This window comes from Palaemon carinicauda, unplaced genomic scaffold, assembly GCF_036898095.1.
Source record: "Palaemon carinicauda isolate YSFRI2023 unplaced genomic scaffold, ASM3689809v2 scaffold22, whole genome shotgun sequence".
NCBI classification, from domain to species: domain Eukaryota; kingdom Metazoa; phylum Arthropoda; class Malacostraca; order Decapoda; family Palaemonidae; genus Palaemon; species Palaemon carinicauda.
The window spans coordinates 595,001-602,500 of NW_027169810.1; the positions used below are offsets into that span (position 1 = coordinate 595,001).

The 7,500-nt window shown below is 33.7% G+C and overlaps 1 protein-coding gene across 1 annotated transcript in view; it reads right to left on the minus strand.

Moving 5' to 3' along the window:
* LOC137636059 (uncharacterized) overlaps window positions 1-6,902 on the minus strand; it is a 35,498-nt gene extending 28,596 nt beyond the window's left edge. The window contains exon 1 of the mRNA XM_068368487.1: window positions 6,784-6,902. The gene's annotated coding sequence lies outside the window, so the exon portion shown is untranslated. The remainder of the gene's footprint in view (window positions 1-6,783) is intronic.
* Between the last annotated feature and the right edge of the window lie 598 nt (window positions 6,903-7,500).

Below are 7,500 nucleotides of genomic sequence, written 5' to 3' on the forward strand. Positions count from 1 at the left end.
AGGACCAAGGAGGGCCAGGCAATGGCTGCTGATAACTCAGAAGATGGACCTATCGGCTCCCCCCCCCCATCCTTAGCTCATGAGGATGGTGAGGTTGCAGCGACCAAAGGAACTCTAACGAGTTTGAGCGAGACTCGAACTCTAGATTGATATTCACCAGTCAAGGACGCTACCACATCGGCCACCACAACCCATAATTCACTTTTTTGGAATTTTCGTAGAAGAGAGTTCATCTGCACAATAGAAAAAAAAAAAAAAAAAATTTAATAATTGTTTTTTTAACTTGTTATAGTACTAAACATTAAATGCCTCTTATTGTAGTATTATGTAAACGTTGCCTTGTTATTTTCCAACAAGCGACATGGTTTGTTCAAATGAGCTGAGTGTATTAAAACGAAATCATGAGACTACCACTTTTTTTTTTCCGTTAACTTGGAAGACGGTGTACACTTGTTGGTGGTATTATTATTATTATTATTATTATTATTATTATTATTATTATTATTATTATTATTATTACTTGCTAAGCTACAACCCTAGTTTAAAAAGCAAGATGCTATAAGCCCAGGGGCTCCAACAAGGAAAAATAACTTAGTTAGGAAAGGAAATAAGGTAATAAATAAACGATGTAAGAAGTAATGAACAATTAGAATAAAATATTTTAAAAACAATAACATTAAAACAGATATTTCATATATAAACTATAAAAAGACTTATGTCAGCATATTCAACATAAAAATAATAACAATAATGGATTAGTCTTATTTAATGAGCATTCTATAATCGGTGTTAGATTAAGGTCATACATAAGTCTGTTTCCTCTGACTTAGGGGACCTTTCTTCCAAAGGTCAGGTCTTGCCGTCAGTGATCAGAAATGTCATTAAATGTAAGATTTTAAGCTGAGAAAATAAAAAGACTATGAACTAGCTCACGGGAAAATGTCAAAATTCGTTTTTCTTCTTCGATTTCTGACTTCTAAATAGATTTTGTCACTTTTCGAATATCAACCAAGATTGAAGCATTGAAATGTGGTCAGATTTCTTTCAGCTAAAAATAATCGTTTGTGTATTTTCACCGAAGCGCTCTCCGTGTTTTCGCATTGCTTTATTCATAAAAAAAAAAAAAAAATTAATTACCAGTGAAACATTGACCCCACATAGAAGTAGGAAAAGATGTAGGCAAAGAAGAAGAAGAAGAAGAAGAAGAAGAAGAAGAAGAAGAAGAAGAAGAAGTGAAAAATAAGGCAAATTATGATCGGCCGTTTTTTTTTTCTTTTTTTCTTGTTTTTTTTTCTTTGTTGATTTTCTCCACCAAACAACACATTACGAAAACTATAGAGAACGGTCTCAATATATAAAATGTGTAATTTCTAAGATTATGAACAAAATCAGTACTATAATTGATTGGGGTCAAAATCCTTCCAAGAGACGTCAGCGAGTTTCAATTTATCATTATTATTACTATCATTATTATTATTACTTGCTAAGCTACAACCCTAGTTGGAAAAGTACGATGCTAGAACCCCAGGGGCTCCAACATGGAAAATAACCCAGTGAGGAAAGGGAAAATAAAATATTTTAAGAATAGTAACAACATTCAAATAAATATTTCCTATATAAACTATAAAGGAGAATTTAGATAGAATAGTGTGGCCGAGTGTACCCTCAAGCAAGAGAACTCTAACCCAAGACAGTTTAAGACCATGGTATAGTGGCTATGGCACTACCCAAGACCAGAGAACAATGGTTTGATTTTGGAGTGTCCTCTTTAAAGAGCTGCTTAGCATAGCTAAAGAGTCTCTTCTACCCTTACCAAGAGGAAAGTAGCCACTGAACAATTACAGCCATCAAGATCACGAATAAAAAAACTAAACAAAGAACTGACACTTCACCAATCATAAATGTATCTGCATTAGTTATGTATATTCGGAATAATAGATGACACTGTATGAGTCATGACCCATGAAATAGCCCACGCATCCTTACCTAATTAAGGAAGGAGACCTACTCATTTAACCCTATTTCTCAAAGTCTAGCGAAACCTCACAGTATACAATAAATGTACAAAAGCTTGGACGTGGGGAGAGTTTGGTTAGGTTAACCCAAGACCTAAAGAAAGGTTAACCCTTTGGGGAGATTACTTTCCATCGTGTGGTCAAAAGTTTGGTAAAAACAAATGAATTTATTCTCCTACAGTTGATCGGCGTCAATGACCTTCCATGTCAGGATGCCAGAGAAGTTCAAATCATTCCTATTCTCTCTCTCTCTCTCTCTCTCTCTCTCTCTCTCTCTCTCTCTCTCTCTCTCTCTCTCTCTCTCTCTCTCTGTAATAAATTGAATCTTTTTTCTTTGCTAAGTCTCTATTGAGGCTTAGTTGGATGTGGTTAGGTTTAAATGTCGGATTTCTTTCGGTAAACATTAGGACATTTGGGAATGAAACTTCATAGAAAATCTAATTAATATAAAGCCGTAAACTACGCAATATACATCTTTTAGCTTTGTGGAAATTTCGTATGACCATTTTAGATTGTACATGTAACTTTGTTTCTGAAATTGTTTTAAAGATCTGCCAGTGATTTTAGCCTTCTGGAAGCGTTGTAAACGTCTTGGAGGCTGTGGGAGCAAATTCCTGGCAGGGATTTTAGCCTTACTGGTAATATATTCTCTCCATTTGCATTTTTAAATGGAATAGATACACTAACATCTCTACGTGTTGTTGCAGTAAACGTTTTAAACGAAACTGAGGTGAGAGTGCTTCCATTACACACTGGAGAAATTTGTTCATGAAATTTTCCCGCGAACAAAATGGACTACTTCTGTAACATATTACAATTTCCTATGACTTCAACTTACGTCGGGATTTTAGCTCCAATTCCTCTTTTCATTTAATAGGAGATCGAGTCCCAATTAGTTCCTTTGGTCATTGCAACCTCACCATCCATGTGAGATAAAGATGCGGGGAAATCTGAGCCTATAAGTCTACCTACTGAGTCATCAGCAGCCATTGCCTTGCCCTCCTTGGTCCTAGCTTGGGTGGAGAGGGGGCTTGGGCGCTGATCATATGTATATATGGTCAGTCTAGGGTTTAGTCCTACTCAATAGGGCAATGTCACTGTCCCTCGCCTCTGCCATTCATGAGCGGCCTTTAAACCTTTAAACCTTATTGCAACCAAAGAGTCAGGAAAATAGTTTAGAAATAGTTTGAAATTTATTTTTTTTCCAATTATTTTTACAACGGTTTTAATATTACTCCTAGAGCTGACAAAAAAAATCTCAATAAGAAAAAAATATTTTTATTTCCATCTCTCTCTCTCTCTCTCTCTCTCTCTCTCTCTCTCTCTCTCTCTCTCTCTCTCTCTCTCTCAATATATATGCGAACCTGCAATCATAAAGTAAGTACTGGTTCCCTGCCATAAATATCTATTATATTTGATAGTCACTTACACTGTAATGACACATTCCTGAGGGCAATGATACGTATGTGAGATGTGTATTTATGTTGAGATAATAGTGTGTGTGTGTGTGTGTGTGTGTGTGTGTGTGTGTGTGTGTGTGTGTGTGTATGTATGTATATGTAGTTAAGGACTTATTTGTTGGTGAGAATGATATTCTGGAAAAGGTGTGTTCAATGTTAGCCTTAAAATCTGATAGAAGGAAAACGGTAATAGCAAATATGGAACTGCACTGTAGGATGCCATTCGTGTCTTGATGTCAGGGGCCCATTATGAGTAATTCATCTGTGTCTGGGTAAGAGGGGGAAACCCTAGTAGGAAAAGCAGGATACTGTAAGCCCAGGGGCCCCAGCAGGGAAAATAGCCCAGTGAGGAAAGGAAACATGGAAAATTAAAATATTTTAAGAACAATAACTTTAAGATAAATATCTCCTATATAAACTATAAAAACCATATTATTATTATTATTATTATTATTATTATTATTATTATTATTATTATTACTTGATAATCTACAACCCTAGTTGGAAAAGCAGGATGCTATAAGCCCAGGGGCCCCAGCAAGGAAAATAGCCACGTGAGGAAAGGAAACAAGGAAAAATTTAATATTTTAAGAACAATAACAATATTGAGATGAACATTTCCTATATAAACTATAAAAACTAACAAAACAATAGGAAGAGAAATGAGAATAGTGTGTCCGAGTGTACCCTCAAGCAAGAGAACTCTAACCCAAGCCAGTGGAAGACCATGGTACAAAGGCTATGGCACTACCCAAGATTAGAGAACAATGGTTTGATTTTGGAGTGTCCTTTTCCTAGAAGAGCTGCACAATGATTGTCATCTAGGACAATAGAAAGTCGTGATGCGCATGTTCTTAGAGAGAAATCGTTTTGAAAAGATTTTTGACGAAAGAGTAGCATTTATGTGAAAAGCAACTGGCAGTTTTTCATAGTGAGATTATGAAGAGACATTTTACTCCTCCAATATATCCATCACATGGAAGTTCTCGGAGAAAGTTCTTAGTATGTACAGTAGATAATGATGAAACTTTTCAAAAAGAATCTACACTGAAAACCTTGTCGAGAATAATATGGTAATTTCCTTATTCTGACGATCTCGCTTTAAAGGCCGCTCATGAATGGCAGAGGCAAGGGATAGTGACATTACCCTATCAAGCAGGACAATGTCCCAGAGACTGACCATATATACATATGATTAGCGACCAAGACCCCTTTCCACCCAAGCTAGGACCAAGGAGGGCCAAGCAATGGCTGCAGATGGATCGACCAAATAATAATAATAATAATAATAATAATAATAATAATAATAATAATAATAATAATAATGATAATAAAATCGCCGTGAATTATCCCTTTTCAGGGTTTCGTTCTTATCTGATTTTGAATGAAGGAGAAAAGTTGTTCTAGAAATATGGAAAGGAAAAAAAAAATTATGTATCGGAATACACAAACTGTACTTCCATAATAAACGAAGAAAAGGGCGACTTGAAAGATACCATTAATAAACACCTTTGCTGTCAAAATAATCGCAAAACAATTTAGATCTCATATGAAGCCAATGAAGAAACTAAAAGGGAAGTCATGAGCATTTCTGTGGTCATGAATTAACAGAAATTATTATTACTTTTTTTTTTTTGGGGGGGGGGAGTATTTCTAGTTTGTTATTTTCAAGATTTACACTTGAAAATTTGCCGTAAATAAAACGATAAAAATCCTGGAATAGATTTTGCATGACATTTACCGTTTTAAAAACGGAAATATTGACGTATAGGAGTGATATCACCAATCCGTAAAAGATAATAACAGAGTAAGGTAAAATTACGGCCGCCTGTATTTCACTGAAATATGGCTGTGAAACAGTATATTTTTACGGAGAATTTCCATTTAAAATCACTTTTTTTATTAACAGTGTACATCATAAATACTTGCAAAATAAATAAGCAAAACTATTCATTAACAAATTGTATAATTATTTGAACTAAATACTTAGATATCGTGCCAAAAGTTTTTGATTAAAGAAGCCGAATTATTGTTAAGTGATACTCGAATGCTTCGCTGATGACACCATCTTCAGTTTGATTCAAGAGTCAAAGGAAATGGCGGCCGTTCTAAATTATTATTATTATTATTATTATTATTATTATTATTATTATTATTATTATTATTAGCTAAGCTACAACCCTAGTTGGAAAAGCAATATGCTATAAGCCCAAGGTCTTCAACAGGGAAAAATAGCACTGAGAAGAAAGGAAATATTGAAATAAACAATATAAGAAGTAATAAACATTTAAAACCAAATATTTTAAAAACATTAACAACATTAAAACAGATATTTCATATATGAACTATAAAAAAGACTTATACCAGCCTGTTGAACATTAAAAACATTTGCTGCGAGTTTGAACTTATTGAAGTTCTACTGAAAAGTGAAGTATTTCAAAAAGTTCTCTTCGATACATTTATAGATCATTTTGGCTTTTGTGAAAGAATGGCTTTGCACAGATCACAATATACGAGAGAAAGGAAAAATCTCCCATTGGATATTTTGTGCCTTTAATAACAGCCAATGAAATTGGCTAATCTTTATTCAAAGAATAAAATTGACGTGGCGAAACGAAAATATCGTAATGTCTCATTTCAAGAATAGCAAGTGAAATTAAGTCCGCTTGGAAATGCTACTCAAAAATATTTCAAAAGAAAATATTATATATATATATATATATATATATATATATATTATATATATATATATATATATATATATATATATATATATATATATATATATATATATACACACACACACACACACACACACACACACACACATATATATATATATATATAGATATATATATATATATATATATATATATATATATATATATATATATATATATGAGTACATATGTACATATAAATATATATATATATATATATATATATATATATATATATATATATATATACATACATATATATACATATATATACATACATATATATACATATATATATATATATATATATATATATATATATATATATATATATATATATATATATTTATATATATAAATATATTGTATATATATATATTCTAATGAGGATGGCTTTAAAGAGTAAACCTGCATCGTGATGATTATAATTTCAATGAAATAAGATATTAAACACGTAACATAACATATTAGATGAAAATATAATTTGGGCGATGACACACAAGATCATAGAAAGGAGAGTCGTATGTTTGTGTGTGTGTGTGTGTGTGTGCACCGGAGTTCTGAATTGACCCTCTCCTTCATCCTTACCTTCAGAGAGAAAACCACCGACTGGGACGAACTATTCAGCTAGACTGGAGTCGACTTCTGGACCGACCGCGGACGACCAGCGTAACTATACTGTAAGATTCCCCCCGTTGGGTTGAAATTTGTGGAATTGTGAGCAGCGCCCCCATCGTTTATAGGCTCTCTCGGATGCCCACCAGATGCCAGATGTCTCAAGAGTCAGCGGCATTGCTGGTCAGAAGTTCTGTGGAGGAGGAGGAGTTGATTTAAACTGGTTCGAGGGTCAGTTCTTTCCACTGGGATCCATCAAGGTGTGGTCGGAAATGAGTTTGACACCGAACGCTTTGCCGGACGAAGTTTGGTTTTATTATTATTATTATCATTATTATTATTATTACTTGCTAAGCTACAACCCTAGTTGAAAAAGCAGGATGCTATTAGCCCAAGGCCCTCTAACAGGGAAAATAGCCCAGCGAGGAAATGAAACAAGGAAAAATAGAATATTTTAAGAACAGTAACATTAGAATAAATATTTCCTATATAAACTATGAAAACTTTAATAAAACAATAGGAAGAGAAATAAGATAGAATAGTGTTCCCAAGTGTACCCTCAAGCAAGAAAACTCTAATCCAAGACAGTGGAAGGTCACGGTATAGAGGTTATGGCACTATCCAAGATTAGAGAACAGTGGTTTGATTTTGGAGTGTCCTTCTCCTAGAAGAGCTGATTACCATAGCTAA